At 37.7% G+C, this 20,838-nt stretch overlaps 1 long non-coding RNA gene across 8 annotated transcripts in view; it reads left to right on the top strand.

Moving 5' to 3' along the window:
• Window positions 1–60: 60 nt before the first annotated feature.
• The window catches only part of LOC117981642 (uncharacterized), a 279,710-nt gene continuing 258,932 nt past the window's right edge, over window positions 61–20,838 (top strand). For 7 of the 8 annotated variants that reach the window (XR_004673227.2, XR_008619761.1, XR_010109165.1 and 4 more), the window contains exons 1-2: window positions 61–201; window positions 4,047–4,197. This is a non-coding gene — a long non-coding RNA (uncharacterized LOC117981642). The remainder of the gene's footprint in view (window positions 202–4,046; window positions 4,198–20,838) is intronic. The other variant, XR_008619765.1, reaches the window with a different exon arrangement.

The raw sequence follows: 20,838 nt of genomic DNA, 5'->3' as shown, positions 1-20,838 counted from the left end.
GGCCCCCGCCGGCCCCTCCCTCTGGGCTGTGCGCTGTGCGCTGGGAGCGGGGCCGCAGCGCGCTCAGCTCCCGAGTCCTTTGCTCCACGCCTCCTGGGCGCAGAGGCGACGCTGGCAGCCGTCTCTTAGGAGATTTCTCCGCAGTGTGGACGGGGGTCAGGATTTGCAGGCGAGCAAGGGCGGAGAGGAGAAATCGTACAAGTCGGTGACGCGCCTAATTCACAAAGCCTGAAAGTGCTGTCAACTTTGGGGTCATCTTATGCTGGGCACCGCCTCTCCAATTATCTGCAAAAAGTGATAGCAGTCGCGCTTTTCTTTAGGAGGCGATATGATGTGTAATGGTGGAAAAGACGTTCAGTGAAAAGGCACGGAGGCCTGCAGGACAGGCTGTTGGGGTCCAGGGTTTCTTGAGTGTTGGATTTGGATGCTTGGGACACTGCAGGGGCTTCAGTCTTGCAGGGTGACCTTTCATTTCATGGGTGATGAAAGTGAGACCCAAAACCCCGTGTCATTTTGAATCACTGACAGGCTTCGGCTTTTGGCCTCGAGATTTCCAGCCCAGTGCTCCTTCCTGTCCTATCTGGAAAGCAAGATCCCCTTGACCACAAGAAATAGAATCAGGCTTGTTGGGGATGAGAGACTAGAATCTGGGCCAAAGAATGGAAGACGGTGGTAAGACAAATTGGTAGTGAGGGAACCCCTTTTACCCAACCCTGTGACCACCAGCAAAGCTGCCAAGAGGTACCCAACTCGTGAAGCTCTGAAAGCTTTTCGCACATTTTCCCCTCTCCTTACCCTCCATCCTTCTGTTCTCTCCCCTATCCAAGAGGGTTTCTTCATGCCCTCCTTACGATGGGGGTAATGGGTATATCCTGAGAGCTCATGACCTCTGACTTAGAGTACAGCTCTGTAGTCAGACCTCTGTGCCCACTCATCAATAAGTAAAGGGAAGCCTAGGGAACTTAGAAATATTTTTCTTCCCCCCACCCCCCAATCAAAGCCAGGCATTCAAGACTCAACTTTTTTTTTTTTCTTTCTCCTTTCGAGACTGAATCTTGCTATGTTGCCCAAGCTTGTCTTGAATTCCTGGGCTCTAGCCATCCTCCAGCCTCAGACTCCCAAGTGCTTGCAGACTATAGGTGCCTGACTGAATTTTTTTATCTTTAACTTTTAATTTAGAAAATTTCAAACATATACAAATGTAAGAAAGTATTATAATGAATCTCCATGGGGCCATAACCAGCTTGAACAATTATGAACTCATGGACAGTCATATTTCATCTATAACCCTTTTTCCTATGTCATCATTTTGAAGCAAATCCCAGAGCATCATATCATTTTATCTGTAAATATTTTCAGAAAGCAAGAAAACTATCAACTACCACTAGGGTTGTGTCAAGAAGGGGACAATTCAAATAGGCTGTCACTGACCAAAGACGGGCTAATTTGAGCATCAAAAAAAAAAAAAAAGATAATCGCAATTGTTTAAAACACATCAAACATGATTATATCTATTAATTGATAATATTTTAAAAACAACTGAACAGATTGATTGCTTGATGGTTCAGAGGGAACCAGCTCATAATTTTCAAAACTGTTTTAGGAAAAGGAAAACAATTGTGCATTTATTTTGCCTTTTCTATATAAATTGGACCTCTGGGTAACCAATTAGGCTTTATTTTTACCCTGCCTTTGTCTACTTTCCTAGTTTAACAATCCTATTCTTCCCTGAGGCAATAGGTGCCTCTGGCTACATGGGGTGCGGAGGGGAATATCACAATGTCTAGAAGAGTTTTTCTTATGTTATCTTCTAGAATTTTTATGGTTCCAGGTTTTTCCCCTACAGCTCAGAGATGACCCTGAGTCTTGATTCGGTGAGAAGAGGAATGAGATCCAGATGAAGACCTCATGAGTCCATAGATTGTATTGGCTGGGATTTGCACTTGGTTGCACATAATAAAAATTCATTCTTGGCGATTAAACCAAACAAGAATTTATTTTTCTCATGGTAAAAAGAAGTCTGAAAGCAGACTGCCCAGGGTTTATAAAATAGCTTCAAGATGCTATCTGGGAACCCAGATCCTTTGATCTGTCTTTCTTAATGTATGGCTTTATCCTCATGGCTACAAAATGGTTTATTCTTTTGCATTACATCTGTGTTCCAGGCAGGAAGAAGGGAAAGAGTGAAGGGTGAAAGGCAGAAGGCCTCCTTGCTAGGCTTTGTCTTTTTATTTAGGAAGGGATTCTGTCAATGCTTCACTTACATTTCACTGATCACGACTTGGTCACAAGACATAGCTGCAAGGGAGTGTAAACAGTATTTCAACTGAGCACATAGTCATCTTTTAGAAAATCAGGGCTCTCTTAGTAAGGGAGAAGGGGGAAATAAATGTTGTGGGAGTGACTACTCCCACACAGTTCCAAAGCATCTCAATGAGATCCATATTCCACTCAAGATTTGACAGTTGACCAAGAACTTGGCAATTAATTGCCACAACAGTTGAGAAGGCTACAACTTCCATCCTGGTAGTAATGGAGAAAAGCAGGGCCTGTCATTTGTCCAAGTCACACTATGTGGAAGCAGAGGAATTGAATAACAACTGTAGGTCTCCCAGATCCATAGACCTTATTGCCTAGTCATAAAGAAAGGGTAGCTTCAGGAGAAAATTTACTACCATCAAATGAGTTATTAAACAGTAGCATTTGCTAAGAGACTCAAGTAGATTAATCAATGGGTCTCTTTTTAGAAATTATTAAGGAGCTACTTCTTTATATTTGTAGATACTTGTGTAAGTATAAACATTAGTTGGCATCATATTTACCCTTCTATTAGCTGTAAGATTGGTTTTAACATATAGTTTATAGGAGTCATTGGTATTACCAATTAAGAACAATGGGCTCTTTTTGTTTTGAAGAGGAGGCTTTCAAAATTCAGTAATGAATTTTAAAAATCACTAGGTCATACCTAAGCTAATAAAGGATTTTTAATGTAAAACTGCCAAAGGGGTGCTAGTTAATAGTTTTGCTAAGCACCCAGATAATTTTCACATAGTTATCTAGGCTGGCATGATTTAAAATAGGTTAGGAATATCCCCTTGCCCCATCTGAAATAACATCCCCGGGGGGCCACAGTGTCTACAATTCCACCATTAGAAATTCATTGCTTTGGCTTTATATTTTATAATTTCAGGAATTTTTAAAGAAGCAAGTAGCTCTGGAGTCATAGTAATGATTAGCAATTTTTTATTGTTTTTGACTTGACATTCAGTCTCAAGGGAAAAAAATTCTAGTAAACTGTCATGAGCAGAAGGTGAAAGAGATGGTTGAGGGCCAGGTGTGGGTGTGGTGGCTCACGCCTTTAATCTCAGCACTTTAGGAGGCGGAGGTGGATCACCTGAGGTCAGGAGTTTGAGACCAACCTGGCCAACATGGTGAAACCCTGTCTCTACTAAAAATACAAAAAAAAAAAAAAAAATGCTGGGTGTGGTGGCAGGTGCCTGTAATCCCAGCTACTTGGGAGGTTGAGGTAGGAGAATCACTTGAACCTGGGAGGCGGAGGGTGCAGTGAGCCGAGACGGCGCCATTGTACTCCAGCCTGGGAAACAAGAACAAAACTCATCTCAATCTCATGAGTTTTATCACTATTATTATCCACAGATGAAGCAACTGAGGCTCAATGAGGTTAAATAGCTTGCCCAATATCAAACAGCTCCATTTGAATCCAATAATGTCTCCAAAGCCCGAGTTCTACTATTCCTCATAGTATATGATAGTCCCTGCCTAACTAAGAGTTAGTTGCATTTTTCCTGTTGAGATTATATACTTAGAACCTATAGATTTCTTCTACCAACAGCCCGTCAACAATCAAGGATAGTTGTCTACTTCCTAAGAGGATCTGCTTTGCTTATTTAAAAAAAATCACAGATATAAATATCAGAATATCCTGATGTTCTTTAAGAAATGTTCTCCTCAGGCCTCTCAACCTGGACTGATTTTGTTTGCCTTTGCATTTGGCTCATTTTTTGTCTGGTGGCTTTCCTTTTCAGTGCAATGAGAACCATAAAAGCAGAAAAAAATTTCTGTGGGATTGAGGGATGAAAGTGCAGGCTTCTTTGCTTTTGACGGAGATTTCTGCAACAGCACTTAAGGCCAACCCCTACATGATTGCTCCTTCTTCTTTTCTTATTCACTTACGAGGTAAGAAGTGATGAATGCTTATTATTTTTACATTAGGAACAGGAATTTTTCTGGCCTTAAATGCCCAGGAAGCCCTGAAATTAAGCTTCTCTTTGCAATACCAGCTCAGCTTCATTGCACCTGAGCACCAAGACAGGTTATAGTTATTATCCTAAGTGAATTAATGCAGGAACAGAAAACCAATACCACATGTTCTCACTTATAAGTGGGAACTAAAAATCAGGTACACATGGACACAAAGAAGGGAACAATAAACATGGAGGCCTACTTGAGGGGGAAGGGTGGGAGAAGGGTGAGGATTGCTGATTACCTGGGTGACAAAATTATCTGTACATCAAACCCCTGTGACATGCAATTACCAGTGTAACAAACCTGCATGTTTACCTCTGGAACCTACAAATAAAAGTTGGAAAGTTAAAAAACAAAGCCACAGTGTGAGTTCTCCAAGGGCAGAAGTGTGGTCTGTCCATTTCATCGAGAGACTTGGAGTCTCAACCCTTGGCTACTATTCCTACCAATGCCAGCAGGGACTTCCTGAGAGTCCCCCAGGGTGCTTCCTTGTCTCTCAGAGCCACACCAGTAAGGAAATAAGGATAAATAATACTGGTAAAGGAGGCATGCTGGAGAAGAGGGTACAAAGGCAGGACAGCCCACTTGGAAAGCAAGCAAGGAGCATTGCTCTTTATGACTCAAAAAAAAAAAAAAATTGTGCTCCTGCTGCCTTCTTTCTTAAGCTAGACTCTACCTATTTCTAGTTCAGAATCTCAACATAAAATAAAGCTTAACATACTGGGAAAGAGGAGCCATGTGCCTTGAGCCTCAAACATAGGACAAGCCAGAAGGAAGGTGCTGCTGTGTCTATGGTTTCTGAATACTGATCTAAAATACTTGTTTTATTCAATTCATAAAATTGAAAGGAATGTCACTATTTTCCCAGCTCGGTTGTGGAGAGGGGTCTCAAGTTGTTCAGCTGGAACAAAGCTTCCTCCATCTCCTCCATACAGTATGTACATATGTGGTGGGTGTAGTGGGCTGGGGGGTATCCCTCAGCATCCTGACACTGTGTGAGCAGGCACCCCCCACCACCCCCACCCCCGGCCCAATGCCAGGATTCAGGTAATAAGCCTGTTTGGGGTTCATGCCCACCATTCTCCAAATTGGCCTTTCTTATTAACAACACTGACAGTTCCTCTCCACTTGCCTCTCTTTTTGCTCATCTCTCAATTTGTTTGAAGCCAAGATAGGAAGACACGTGACATATATTGAACCTCTCAAATACTCCAAATTTATATTGAAAAACTGTAAATCTTTCTCCCTGAAACTTCTGCTTTCTGGTCTCTAGAAAGAACCATATTCAAAGGTTTCAGCTGTTTTGTTTTTTAAAGTTTTTTTTTCCAGGTACTTAGGACCATCTTTCAAAGTAATGGGGTCACTTTCCTGTCTGTTGATTTTTCTGATTTTGATGTTACCTGCTAAATTCTTATCAGGGAAGAGGTGGACTTCTTCCTCTCACAATATTCTCCCCCCTCCCTCTCTGAAGCCTCCATCTCACCATATTCCCTCTTCCATTCTTCCCATATAGTTATATTACCACTTGGAATACATTAATAGCCACCATTTACATCCTATAATTATGTAACTATGCGGCACTATTCACAATAGCAAAGACTTGGAACCAACCCAAATGTCCAACAACGATAGACTGGATTAAGCAAATGTGGCACATATACACCATGGAATAATATACAGCCATAAAAAATGATGAGTTCATGTCCTTTGTAGGGACATGGATGAAGCTGGAAACCATCATTCTCAGCAAACTATCGTAAGGACAAAAAACCAAACACTGCATGTTGTCACTCATAGGTGGGAATTGAACAATGAGAACACATGGACACAGGAAGGGGAACATCACACACCAGGGCCTGTTGTGGGGTGGGGGGAGGGGGTAGGGATAGAATTAGGAGATATACCTAATGTTAAATGACGAGTTAATGGGTGCAGCACACCAACGTGGCACATGTATACATATGTAACTAACCAGCATGTTGTGCACATGTACCCTAGAACTTAAAGTATTAAAAAAAAAAAAAAATCAGTTGAGCTGCATAGTATACTAATTCACCCCAAACTCTCTGATATAACTGTTCATTTCCCCTCACTGTTTTCAAACATGTCAGTTGAACTTCCTGTTTCTTGTTTCTTCCTTGGCAGCCCATGCCCAAGTTTTACATCTCCCACATGGTACTCATTCTAGGAATTTTCTGTTTCTCTTCTTTGTGTTAAAAACCCTGTGTCCTGAAGCCTCTTTCTTGTTTACTCCTTTGCTTTTTGCAGCACAGCCTCCAGTATCTTCCCCAGAATGGGGCACAGGAGGAAAATGTTTGAATCCTTGTGTGTTTTTGATGTCTTTATCCCACTCCCATACTCTATTTTCAAAGTATGGCTTTGTGAAAATCTAGGTTAGAAATCATCTTCCTTCCATATTTTTAAGGCAATCCTTTCTTCACTGTATTTGACATTTCATTATTTCTGTAGAGAAGTCTGCTGTCATTTGAATTCCTGGTCCTTTTTGATGGAATCTATTTTTTCTTTTGAGAAGATCTTTAAGTCTTTTTACTTGCAGTGTTCTATATCTTGATGATAATGTACCTTGGAGTGGATCTTTTCTCATTCATTATTCTCTGCCTAGAAACTCATAAATATCTGGGAAATTTGTTTTGTGTATATTTAAAAAATTTTTCTTCTCTCCATTTCTCTTTCCTTTTTGGAATCTCTATTATTTTGATATTTACCTTCCTTGCCTAGTCCTCTAATTAAGGCTTTATCTTTTCTCCATTTTCTATTCATCAACTTTGTCATTTAACCCTTCTCTTGGTAAAAAGTCCTCACATTTTTAACTTTTGAGAAGTTCTATCTTATTCTTTGCATATTTCTATTACAGTTTCCCATTTTTATTTCATAGGTCTAGTAGCTTATGTCTCTGAGATAATGTAAGTTTCATGAGGTATAAACTTTATTTGGTTTGTTCATTACTTTATGTTGAATGCCTAGAACAATGAGTGCCTACTGTAGTAGGTGTTCGATAAGTATCTTTGAATTAATGAGACTATTTACTGTAGCTTATTGTGTATTTTCTTCTGCTCCCTGAAGTTTCTGTTTCCCACAAGTTCCTTTTTACTATATTTGTTCTGGCCTGGTTTTCATATCACAGGCCTTTCTAAAATATCTGGTGATCTTTGGTGTCTGTTAATAATTACGAATCAGGCATTAAAATGCTAATGAAAGCTCTTGCTTGGATGCGACCTGCCAAGTAGAGGTCTTTACTGTAGAGTAATCAAGTGAGGATGCAACCATTTCACTGCCAGAAACACATGTCAGTATCTGTGCATAATTTCTCTTAGGCTGATCAGTTTCCCCAGGGCAGGTTCTCTAAGCTCTTCTCTGAAGTATTTGTGTTTGGCTGCCAGCAGTATGAGAGCTGAGCTTAAAAAGAGGCTAGGGGACTTTATTATTCACTTTATAGATTTTAAGGTAGCTTACCCTTATCTTCAGCTTTGCCTGATGTCCTAGAACAACTCTGGCTTAGCTTCTACAGAGAATCAACCTCCCCCTTTTTGCCAGCGTGGGAAGGGGCAGTCTCCTGGCCATAAAGGATGGGGAACGGTGTTTGCAGATATAATTGCACCTTTAAGATTTTCAGTCAAGCTTCTTATTTTCAGCCCCTTCTTGTGCCTCTGCTCTATTGGTTTTCTATTGTAGGCTGTAACAAATTACCACAACCTTTGTGTTTCCAAATAACATACATTTATTATCTTACAGTTCTTTAGGTCAGAGGTCTTGTATGGGCGAGTTCTTTCCTGGAGACTGTATCATGTTTATATAGAATTGGATCTTATTTTTTAATCTGAGATTAAATTTCACTTAATAAACTAGTTTATTCATTTTAGTTGCTTGAAGTATGTTTTATCTAAATTTGTCATCTCATATGATATTTATGTTTTTAATGTTTCATCATTTTCTTTCATTTGTTCTTTTATATAATAAATTACACTTGTATTTGCTGATTTGTCAATGTTAGTAGTATTGATTTGTTGCTAAAAACAAGGCCATTTATGAACTTAACATTCTTTCTTAAAATTCCTTTCCCAACTGTATAGAACAAAATAATTCCTACAGCCATAGTTAGCCTTAGTCCTTTACTGACTAAGTTGCATACTCCATCTGCTTCTTCCAAAATATGATTCTCTTACTTGTACAATTTTTATATTAATTCATACCTTGGTTAGCTTAATTGGTTGATTTAATTACCAAGTCATTTTTACAAAGAGGGCCTATGAGTGAGATCTTTAATGTTGATAAATCTTTCCATTGCTTTTATATATGAACAATAAGTTTGATCAAATCCTTTATAACACACACACACACACCCGGAAATTGCAGATACTGTTCCACTGACTCTGTCACCTGGTTTGCTAATGTAGAGAAACATGTATCCATAATTTTTTCACTTGCTTTATCTGCTCATATGCATGAAGTATTCTTATCTTTGAAGTTCTGTAACACAAATGGCAAGTCTCAGTGAAGATCTATAGCTATAGCTATTTATACCTCTCTCTACTTTTTCTCAAATAAGGTATGCCCTTTCTCTTTGAAACTTTACTTTATTTCTGGTTAAAAAATGTGACTTTTTTCTGTTTCTAGTTGTATCATCTTCTTCGGGAATAATTACAATTATGCACATATCCCCTTTCCATCCTCTGTAGAATCTCCTCCCTCATTTTCATCTTCTTGTTGTATTTCATTTCATTTTATTTCATGGGATTTTCAAAGAAAGCTACACTATTCTACTAACTCTTTTTAAAAATAGGTTTTATTCTCCTTCTTGCTGTTGCTAATGGTAGTTTTATTTCTACTGTTTCTATTTGTTTTCTTATATTCAATTTCTTTTTTCAACTCTTCTAACTCATGCTTTTTTCCCCTACTATCTCATTTCTCCAGTTTTATCTTTCATTCATTCTCTTAGCTTTTTTAATTTTATCTACTTAGAAAAAGCCCTTGTCACTTTTATTTCTGAGAGAAAATACTTTGCTGAAGTATTTGCCTGATAGACTTTTTCTGTTTCCTAAATTAATTCTTCTTCTGTATATTATTTATCTGCCTTCTGCATGTGATGTTTCTTTCAACTCCTGCCACGTTCTGTGTTTATCTATTTGGTAGAATCCATATTGTGTCCTTTACTCACTCATCTTTTACTGTGGTAAGTCCTCTACATGCCTGCAGTTAGCTCATGAAGTTGGAGAGGAATGGGAGGTAAGCAATGAAGTGGAGTCATTTGAAATACCTGTCAGCTTAAAATCAGCTTAAAACCACAGATAACATAAAACCTATAGATCCTCTGCATGAGCCAGATCTTGCCTTAACTTTTAGCCTCCTCTAACTGCAGTGAGAAAGCACATCTAGATGAGCTCACAGCATGGCTCGTAATGAAGGCTAATAGATTGCAGATGTTTTGTGTTTAATAATTTGGTGTTTATTTCTATTCAGTCCACTTTGGTCACCACTATAAATATGCTTAATACTCTCCCCTCTCTCCATCATACTCTGTTTTTTTAATTGGTATATTCGTTTCTTTGGGCTGCCTCAACAAATGACCACAATCTTGGTGACATCGAACAACAGAAATTTATTCCCTCACAGTTCTGGAGGCTAGGAATCTGAAATCAAGCATGGTTAAGGCTCCAGGGGAGAATCCTTCATTGTCTCTTTCTAGCTTCGGCAGCTCCCAGAAATTCTTGGCATTCCTGGATTTGTGGCTGCATCATTGCAGTCTCTGCCATCTTCTTCATATGGCTTTCTTTTCTGTGTATCTATCTCTCTCTATTCTCTTCTTATAAAGACACCAGTCATTGGATTTAGAGCCCACTCTAAATCTAGGATGATTTCTAAATTTGGAGTAGATCATGTTCTGAGGTTTCAGGTGGACATGAATGTGGAAGGCATTTTTCAACCCACTACTTGTGGAATAGAAGTCCAGGTCTGAGAAAATAATATGTTGTGCCCACATTCTGGCCCCTGTAGCCTTGCCAATCCATGATGAGAAAGTGAGGCCCCAAGGTATAGCCTTTCCTACTCTATTAGTCTATATCTTCACTTTTTGTTGTTGCAAGCAAGAAATTAGATTTCTCTTGCCTTATCACTTATTTTGAGGGAATATTATTGAGCTCTGGAACTTTATTACTTTTTAAAAAATTCTTTCAATTTGTCCAAATATCATTGTACTTTGCAAAAATTCTTTCTCACTGTTAGTTACAAATAGAGCCATTTCTTGGGTTAATTGTGTATGGAATTTTCTTCACTGTATGATTTTGTCTTATTGTTGATTTGGAGGCACTTTTATGAGGTGAGTGGGAAAAACATGTATTATACAGTACTACTACATTTACTGAAAGACTACCTTTTTTTTTCAAAAGGCTGCCTAATATTTTATCTCACATATGAATCATAATTTATTTAGCAATTCCCCTATTACCCTATTGTTGTTTTCCAGTTATAAATAATGATGTAATGGACATAATTATGCACATATCTCAGTGTGGAAAGATTCTCTTGTTTCCTTTGGAGTATGTTTCTTGCTACTGGGAACTATCTGGGAATTAATCTGTGTCTCTCTTTCATGAGTGGGATGGAGAGGATGAGTCTTCTCTGCTGATGTTCTCCCATAGATCACTCCACTTCTCTCAATAACCAGTGGTGAGTCTACCTTATATGTAATCCACAGGGAGGGCCAATGGGCCTCCAGCCTCATCTTGGCTAAAGTCCATAGCAAAAGTATTGTTACCAGGGGGTCCTTGCTCCCAGAGCTCCCAAGATGGTGGCCGGCTGCTTCCAAAATGGGGGTGGGCCACTTCCAAGATGGTGGCAAGCCTCGTGTTCTCTGACCTGGGGTTCTTGTCCTCAGGGATTCCAAGGAATGGAATCTTGGGCCATGCGGTGAGTGTTTTAGCTCTATTAGAAGCCCTGGGTCACGGAAGAGAACTGTGGAACCCAGTGACTAGTGTTCAGCTCGATTAGGATGAACCCAGGCACATAGCTGTGCAGGAACAATGGCAAGCCTTTAGCCCGACTGGGAGTGGCAGTGGGTGCCTCGCTGGTTCAGGAGCACAGCAGACACCCTGCTGGATCCCGAGGGATGGAAGTCAGCGGCAGGTCTGCAATGGCAGCAAACAGCAGTGGTGGACGGTGAGCAAAAGCTCAGCTCGAGCCATAACAAACACGGACCAGAAGAGTGTAGTTGCAAGATTTAATAGAGTGAAAACAGAGCTCCCATACAAAGGGAGGGGACCCAAAGAGGGTAGCCGTTGCCAGCTCACATTCCTGGGTTTATATCCTGATCATTGTCCCTCCCACTGTGCTCTCAGGCAATAGATGATTGGCTATTTCTTTACCTTCTGTTTTTGCCTAATTAGCATTTTAGTGAGCTCTCTTTACTATCTGACTGGTCAGGTGTGAGCTAAGTTGCAAGCCCTGTGTTTAAAGGTGGAAGTGGTCACCTTCCCAGCTAGGCTTAGGGATTTTTAGTCCGCCTAGGAAATCCAGCTAGTGCTGTCTCTCAGTATTAGGAAATAATCACTGTTTTTTTTCTTAAATACTTCAGGTTTTATTAGTTTTCTATAAACCAAGAACATATCAGACTGCAATAGAGGTCGTCCTTTATTAAAGATAATTCTCTTGCCCCTATAAGGAGAGGCCCATGTAGATCTAGAGCTGATAGTGGACAGGTTGTTTGCTAAAATATTGAAATACTTCTATACCACTTGGCACGTTATGTCATAGTAACATGATAAGCAGCTAAGTTGATTTATAATATAAACTTTAGAGTAAATTTATTAGGTGAAGTGAAATATTGTAGGATGTCTCAACAACCCCTGATATATGGGCCACCTGTCACAACATCTAAGAAATATTTGTAGCTCTATGACTGGTTGGCCAATGTCTAGTAAACAATGCAGATACATTGTGTATTCTTTATAAAACTCTGTATTTTGGGAGAAGCACCAGTTTATCTTCATCATGGAATTATAGTTCCTATTGCATCTGAATAGTTTGGTTTTTATTTGTCTTTCATAGCTACTGTGTTGTAAATCTTGTGTAAGTGTATATTATATTGTTTTAAAAATAAGGTCTTACAATATACTGAATACAAATACCCAGGATGAAGGAACAACGAAGTCTGGATATGTTTCTCAACATTTGTGTTAAATACAATGAATAAGAATTGTTTGGATCTGTGGTAACATGGAGAAGAAATGATATCACGATTATATTATTAAAAGGTAGAAATGTGAAATGCTTAAATATTTTATCTGATTAGGAATAATGATCTATTAAATCTCTTGGTTTAAACAAAGGAGACACAATCATTTATTAAAAACCATCAAGAATGGGCAAAATAATAAAAATGTTTAAAAGTTTTAAAAATCAAATTCTTGAAAAAGTAAATGAAATTGCGCGGAAGTCCAGAAAAATAATGGTCAGTTTTAGGCACGAATATTTAATAAAACGTCAGAAAAATAATAATGTTAATATGGACATGCTATGGTCTGAATGTGTGTGTCCCTCAAAACATATATATTGAAATGTAATTCCCAATGCAATAGTATTAAGAGATTGGGCCTTTAGGGGGTGATCAGGTCATGAGGATGGAGCCCTCATGAATGGGATTAGTGCTTTTATAAAATAAGTCCTGGGGAGCTTCTTTGCCTCTTCCACCATGTGAGGATGCAGAAAGAAGTTGCCACATGAAGCAGAGAGTGAGCCCTCACAAGACACTGAATCTGTTGACACCTTGATCTTGGACTTCTCAGACTCTAGAACTGTATGAAAAAAATTTCTATTCTTTATAAGCTACCCTGTTTATGGTATTTTTGTTATAGCAGCTTGAATGGACTGAGACAGGACACATTGTGATATATATGTGTAGTTCTGGCTTGTTAAGAAGATATGTACTGAAATGAGAATGCTTCTTTTGGAAAACATAAGACAGTAAAATTTTAATTATTATTGACAAAGCTTCATCTGCTCTATATAAACAAACATTTTCTTTAAATGAAAAATTCAATACTTTGAAGAGAGAGTTGAAAATTGCTCTTTTGTTTTTTAGTCTTGGGATGCTGACATATAAAAGATCTATAAAAGTATTTTGTTGATGGTGCTTGAGAAAAATTGATTTCAATGAAATATATTGACATAAAAACCTTACTGGACTTTACATAGTTGTACCATTGTAATGTTAGGGAGAAAGTCTGGAGTTTTAACTATAATTTTTTAAAAATCTGGATATTTTAATTTGGCACTGTTTAAGTAACCATATTCAATCGCTTATGATTAATGCCATAAAAATATAAAATAAATGTTTTCTCAGTAACTTTATATTTACTACTTTTCATCAAATAAACATCAGAGAGAATTACCCAATAATTCAGAAGAGATGAGAAATGAGATAATAAAAATTAGAGAAATATTTGCACCTCAGTTGTCAGCTTATGGTGCTAGAGTTGAAAAGCAGTTTGGAGATTATGCTATTGTTAGAAATTGTGAAAGGGCATAGTTAAATTATTTGAGAAACTAAAAAGAATTTGGAGCATTGGGGTTTCTAGTAATAAAATAACTTAATTGAGATATAATTCATATCCCATTAAATTCATCTTTTAAAAATATACATTTCTCTTGTTTTTAATGACGAAAAAATGGCCTTTAGTGAGGAAGAAATTTTATTTAGTGAAGAAGAAATGATATTGACAATAAACTAATCTGGTACATCTTCCTATGTTGTGGAAAAATAGTGAAGCATGAGTCCTCTAACATCGTTATTTTCAGTATTGTTTTGGCTATTCAGGGTCTCTTGCATTTACACATGAATTATAGAGCCAGCTTGTTAAAGTGGATAGCCTGTGAGAGAGTCAGCTGGGATTCTGATAGAAATTGTATTGAACTGGTAGATCAATTTGGAGAGAATTGCCATTTTAATATTAAGCCTTTCCATCCACAAACATGGAAATTACTTGTATTTATTTAGCTCCTCTTTAATTTCTTTCAAAAATGTTTTTTACCTCTTGAAAAAATTTTTAAATGAATATATACTATTTGTACATATTTATGGGGGTACTCTTTGTTAAATTTAATCTTAACTAATTTATTATTTTCAAAGTTATAAATGGAATTGCTTTCCTAATTTCAGTTTTCAATTTTCCATTGCTAGTATATAGAAATATAATTGACGTTTGTATATTATATCCTACAAACTTGCTGAACCTGTTTATTCATTCTAATAGCTTTTGGGGGAGTCCTTAGGATTTCCTATGTTCAAGATCCTGTCATTTGCAAATAGAGAGTTTAATTCTTCCTTTGTAATGAAGATGCTTTATTTTCATTTTCTAATTGCACTGGTTAGAACCTCAAGTACAACATTGAATCAAAGTGGTAAGAGCTGTCTTATTCCTGATCTCAGGGGGAAGGCATTCAATCTTCCACCATTAAGTATAGTGCTGGCTGTGCATATTTCATAGATGGTCTCATCAGGCTGAGGAAGCTCCCTTCTATTCTTAGTTTGTTGAGTGTTTTAATTTTTAATCATAAAATCATGTTAGATTTTATAAAATGCTTCTTCTGTATCAAAATGATCATGTAGCATTTCTCCTTTATTCTACTAATGTGGCATATTACATTAATTGACTTTCAGATGGTCGGAGATTTGATTTTAATAAATGATATTCTAACAGAAATGTCAGCACTTCCTTTAACTTTACAAGAAAGAAATGTTTTAATTATTAAAGCTGACATAATTTGACAAACCAGCATAGTGATTGAACACAGAATACTAACATATTATTCTTGACACTAGTCAGCACAACATGATATGTGGTATAATGGTGTCAATAATGGAATAATTTTACATAAGTACCCACGTACATTTCATGGAAAATATTGACACATTTTGACTTTGTCACTCATCATATTGACTTACCCTCTTTAGCTGTACATTTTGTAAGGATGCTTATGTTTTACATTGAGGTAGTTAGTATAATTGAACATGACAATACCATAAACAGACATTTCTTGTGCCATTTTTCTAGAGACTACTATCCAAGGCAACATAAATCCATTAATCAATACCTTAATGTTTGATTGTTTATCTAACAATAAATCTACCCAACAATGCTATTACGCAGAGCAACATTACTTCACCTTATTAAAAAATGCATTTTAGGAGATTCACTCAAAATGAACATACATATGGTTGATTCTGTTGGACTATGCTCTGTCAGGGCAAGTACGTTGTCAATGTGATGGCCCCAAACCTTTGAATAGTGCCTGACACATAGAAGGCTCTTAATAAACATTTGTTGCCTGAGTGAATGAATTCAATCCCTTGCTGTGAGCAGTCAAACATAGTGGGCGATCAAAACAAGAAATAAAAATTAGGTTACCCTGATTGGTTCTTTTTGAACCTATGCCTTCAAAGGCATCTAGGGAGTCAGGCTATGAGCTTGATACTTTTTTTTTTTTTTTCCACTGTTAGATTCTGGTTTTGTGTGGCCTAAACCTCAAACACTTTCATGGGTCTTTATTTAAAAAAAAAAAAAAAGCAAACTTACTTATAGGGCATTTATAGGGTTGGGCAAGTGTGGGTCCCTGAGGCTTAAGCTTTATTATCTTCAGAGTGAAATGTCACTATAGATTCATGCTTGTTGAATGAATGAATAAAGTCTGTTTTTCCTCCTAAAAATTAAAGCAAAACTTTTGTATTACCTCATTTTACTTTGACTTTGGCTCTTAAATTAGATAAAATTAGAATAGGCATAATATTAATCAAGTATTAGGATAACTCAGACTAAAAAGAGTTAATTTTATTTTAAAAATATAATTGTCTAGAAAAACTTTAGCAACAAGTGAAATCCTGAAATTTAAAGCTATATGGGGTAGAGTGGCATCAGCTAGGTGTGAAGACTGGGTAAACAGTGGAGTGCACCCGCAGATCAGGCATCGGGGGCTTAGCTTCTAGCCATTAACTAAATGTGTGATCTTGAGTATATCTTACAGAAATTCAGAAAATATGATTAGTTGTAGAGTTTATTTGAGTACAAAGCTTGAGGACATGCACTTGGGAAGCACAGATTTCAAAGAATGGAAATCAGTGCTTTGAAATATAAAGGTTTGGGGTCATTTATATAGACAGGTTTAGGGAAGCTTAAGAAAACATCACCATCTTTCTATATAAGGTTTACTGTGTGGTTACAATGAGTTTAGGATAGAATTGGTTGAGATAGTCTTTTTCTTTCAGTAAAGGTATATTTAACATTCCACAGTAAAGATATAACATTCATGAGATCTTCTGAGCTATCTGATCTAAGTTAGACAGAACAATATAGGAGAGAGTTAATCTATTAATATAACAAAGGTCAGTGATTAGAAGGGGAGAAGGTCTAGTCTCTGGTTTCTTCTAGTCATTTAAGAACAATGAGAAAGAGAGTTAATCCATAATCTAAGAAGCAGAAGTTGCAACTATGTGCCATGCGACTCACATCACAGTCACAGCTCTCTCACGACTTAAAGTGTTTTGGGGATTCTAACAACTTTTAGATTTTATTTATTTTCACAAGTAGGTCCCTCCTTTCTTTGCAGCTTCAGTTTTCTCACCTGCAAAATAAAGACTCCGTACTAGACAAACTGAGACTCCATCTGCTTTGAATTTTGATGCCTGTTTCTAAATAGATGGATTTGAAAACTCATTTCTGTAATCACAAAATCACATGTCAAAACAGACACTGAAAGAGAAAACATAGGGAGAAATGCTAATTTTACACTACATCTTATAGCTCATTTGAGATTTTCCTTTATGTTAAAAAAGAAATGAAAAGTGGACTTCATTTGAATTCTGTCCTTTTTTGGAAACAATCCTGCTGATCTGACTCTTGAACTTCATAACCCAAGTGGAGTTATTTATAATGCCAGTACTTTAAGTTAGTAAAGTGGTGCATCTTTATGGTAACAAGGAACAAAAGGAAGGTGATAGATTTGAAATTTATGTAAGAACTTGGCTTTTGCCATTTATCTGAACACGACATCATCTTCTAGCCTTTTCTGTTAGTACAGGAAGTTGTTTCCTAATTTGGTTATTCAATGTGATATTTTATTTTGCTTTCCTCACATCCTTTAGGGAGAACTGATATGTTAGAAGAAAAAGTACAACAATGGATTCTGTTAGAACAAATAAATGAGAAAGAAATTAGGTATATTTGGGAGAAAGGATAAAATGAATGGCTCAAGTAGGCTTGTAGCTGCAACCAAATCAAAATATAAAAGGGTTACTATGACTACAAAGGCAGTATATTTGAATAAAAATGGATATGAAAGTCTCTTTCACATGCTAATCGAAATTGGAGGAAGTCTGTCATTTCAAACTGCAGACAGTCTTTCTCCACCTCTTCTTCTACATTATGGCTTTTGGATTGAATCTGCTTTAAACGAAACTATTGCCCTGTGAAACTGAAAAGCACTTGGAGTTCCCTTGTGTAAGGGCTAGTTTACACCAGTTCTAGCACTGTGACTCTGATTCTTCATTTGTTCAGGGTCAGAGCCTCAGAACCCAGCCCACTCGTTTTTTGTTTGTTTGTTTGTTTTCTGACGAAGAAAAAGCACAATGATCCACCTGAAACATCTTATCTTTAAGGTATAAGTCATCCCTTCTAAATGGTTATTCCTTTCAGTTAATTCAGAGAAGACTTATAGAGCAAATTCTAAATGCAAGGCACTGTGGGGAAAGACAATTGTGGGGAAAGATAGATAATTTGGATTCTGCTCCCCGAGGACTCCCTACAGATGGGGAGTTACTGAGTAATCTTTTTGGGTTCTTTCTGGATCTTGCTTCAGGCACCTAAGAAATAGCCACTGTTCCTTGTAGTTAAATATAGATTGTGCTGGAAGGTGCCCGAAATAAAACCAGTATGGTAGTGTCAGCATTACCAGATGACACAGATGTACTTGAATTAACTGCAGTATTCTTTCTCATCTCTGATAAATTTTAAAAACATACATGGATTCTGCTTTTAAAAGGCATGTGAGTAATGAATTGGAACTTACTTTATGTCCCATGAAAGAAATGGGTGACATTTACATAGAGTATTTGACTGTAGAATTCTTTGCCCTGAGAACAACAGTTAACAAGTTTAAGAACAAGAGTTTTCTGATTCAGTGTGGGAAATTGTGAGAAAAATGCTCACCCGTCCAAACCCAAAGAATGGACTCAGAAGCACAAAGAACAGCAAAAAGTGAGACTTTTAATAGCGGTTTTGCAAGATCCGATGGATGTCTGGTAGGCAGGCACATCCAGGGCAGCTACAACAGGTAATTTATCGTCTAGCACACAAGTCCCTCCCCCAGTTCCTCATTGGTTGACCACTATGGGGTTACAGTCTTTCAGGACATCGCCTAAGTTTCATTATCCCCCTTATAAGGTTATACCCCTGTTCCATTCCCTGCTTAAGTTTTGATTTCCCAGTAATGAAACTTTCTTCCCTTTTATGGGCTGACCCCTCCTCTACATTCTGTTTGCTTATTATGACCTTCTAGGATCATGAGCCATGTGATTTGTTACATCCGCAGGCTGGCTGCCAGTGTTTAGATTTACCATGCCTTACAAATGGACCATTTAAAATGTTTTCTTACAGAAATGAACATTTCAAGATTATTTAATGCCTAGATCATAATAAAGACTTACTGAGGATGGGCCCCAATCTCCAAAGATTGCAGCATCTGAATCTTATTTCTGGTCCAGTCATAACCTCTGGTTACATATTTGCAAATAAATGAGTTAATGAGTATACCTTTGGCTTTTTTGTTTTTCTGTTGTTAACTTTTTAATTATGTACATGTATAACTTTAATTTTTTTTATACGTCCACAGGAGTCATCTGGGTGATGGAATGATAGGATAGTTTTGGTTTTCTTTCTAATATCTATATATTTTTTAAAATCCATCAACAGTGGACTTAGAAAAAGCAAAACGAAACAACAAAATCTGTTGGATTTTTAAAAAAATTACATAGGTACAGATTAAATGCTCTGAGATGCAACAGAGTAAAAATAAAGACGTTAACATGTTAAGGATTTACAAAACTAACGTACCTGGTGGAAGATTATTTTCTCAGTATACCAAATGATACAGGAGTTAAGAAGAAATTACGTAGGCAGATAGTGAGGGTATGGAAGCCCTCCGTAAGGATTTTTTTAATGAAAAGCAGCCCCAAATCATTTTCCTTTCTAACAACAGCAGCCTATAAAATCGAGCTGCAGACATAGATGCCTGCAGTTGTGCCAATCATGTTCAAGATGGCGGCTCTGTCTTCCCTTCTCTTTGTCAGCCACGTGTACAGTAAGGAGCAGACAGGATGGCAGGAGCCAAGGGGAAAGTTCATTTTCATAATAAGATTAGGGTGGGGCAGCCAGCCTTCCCCTGCACTATGTAAACGTCATAGCTGATCGAACCGATCTGTGAGCCCTATGTAAATCGGACACCACCTCCTCAAACCTGACTATAACTTCCGTTGCATCAGCCACCTGCTGGTCTTTCCTCTCGGAAGTTCCCTCTCTCTATAGAGAGAGCTGTTTTACTTTCTCTTTTCTTTTACCTATTAAACCTCCACTCCTAAACTACTCGTGTGTGTCCGTGTCCTAAATTTTCCTGGTGCCAGACAACAAACCCCGGGTATATACCCCAGACAACGCAGCCACTTCACAATGAAGAGTCTGTAGAATATTTCAGTTTGGGAAACTCCGATCTAGCTCTTGGGGCATAGAGGCCACACTGCTGGCTAGAACCATAGCAAGGAGCAAAGAGAAATTTAACTCAGAGAGTAAGTGGTATACTGAAGTCTAAAAGTGGGGAGAGGTGGTTCCAGGGATTAGTGAGGGTAGCTGGGACATCCCCAGCTCCCCGAGGAGCACCTGTGCTCATGCCAGGCACAGTCTCAGGAGAACAGATACCCCAGCCACTGGAAGTTTGGACATCCACAGCAGAGGGTCCTCAGTGCATGAGAGTGAGCTGCCAGGTGGAGCAGGTAAGGTTAATATTTGCAGGTATTTTATCTGTTAATAAAAAGTGTCTGTTTTTAGAGACTAGTCTTTTTAAAAGAAAAACCTGTGTAAATAGGAAATAACACAAGGTACTGTGATTAAGCCAAACAGTTCGAGACAAAATAGGAACTGTATCAAGAACATGAAGAACTGATCGGCTCTAATGGTCACTGGAGGAAATTGGTTCCCACAGTCCATCGGTGTTACACACTTCCATAACTATGTAAAAAGAGGGTACATCTATGTGTTCCAAGATGCTAACTTACTTTAATGTCTGAAGGAGGAAAGCTGATTCAGTTAATGCGTCTACTAAAGTAGCCAGTTATAAGGAAAACCATAATAAAATCCATAGCTCTTTTGTATACAACCGGTAACTTGTTAGAAAACAAAATGGACAATGACAGTTTATCATAATAATTTTAAAAACTATGTAATAACCAATATTGAGGATAATCTTAAAAAAATGTGTGAGGTCCAAAGAAAGAAATGTACAAAATTTGTAGCATAG

This window comes from Pan paniscus, chromosome 11 (assembly GCF_029289425.2).
Source record: "Pan paniscus chromosome 11, NHGRI_mPanPan1-v2.0_pri, whole genome shotgun sequence".
Lineage (NCBI taxonomy): Eukaryota > Metazoa > Chordata > Mammalia > Primates > Hominidae > Pan > Pan paniscus.
The sequence above is the reverse complement of the archived record's forward strand: the minus strand, read 5'-3'. Positions and strand labels throughout refer to the sequence as shown.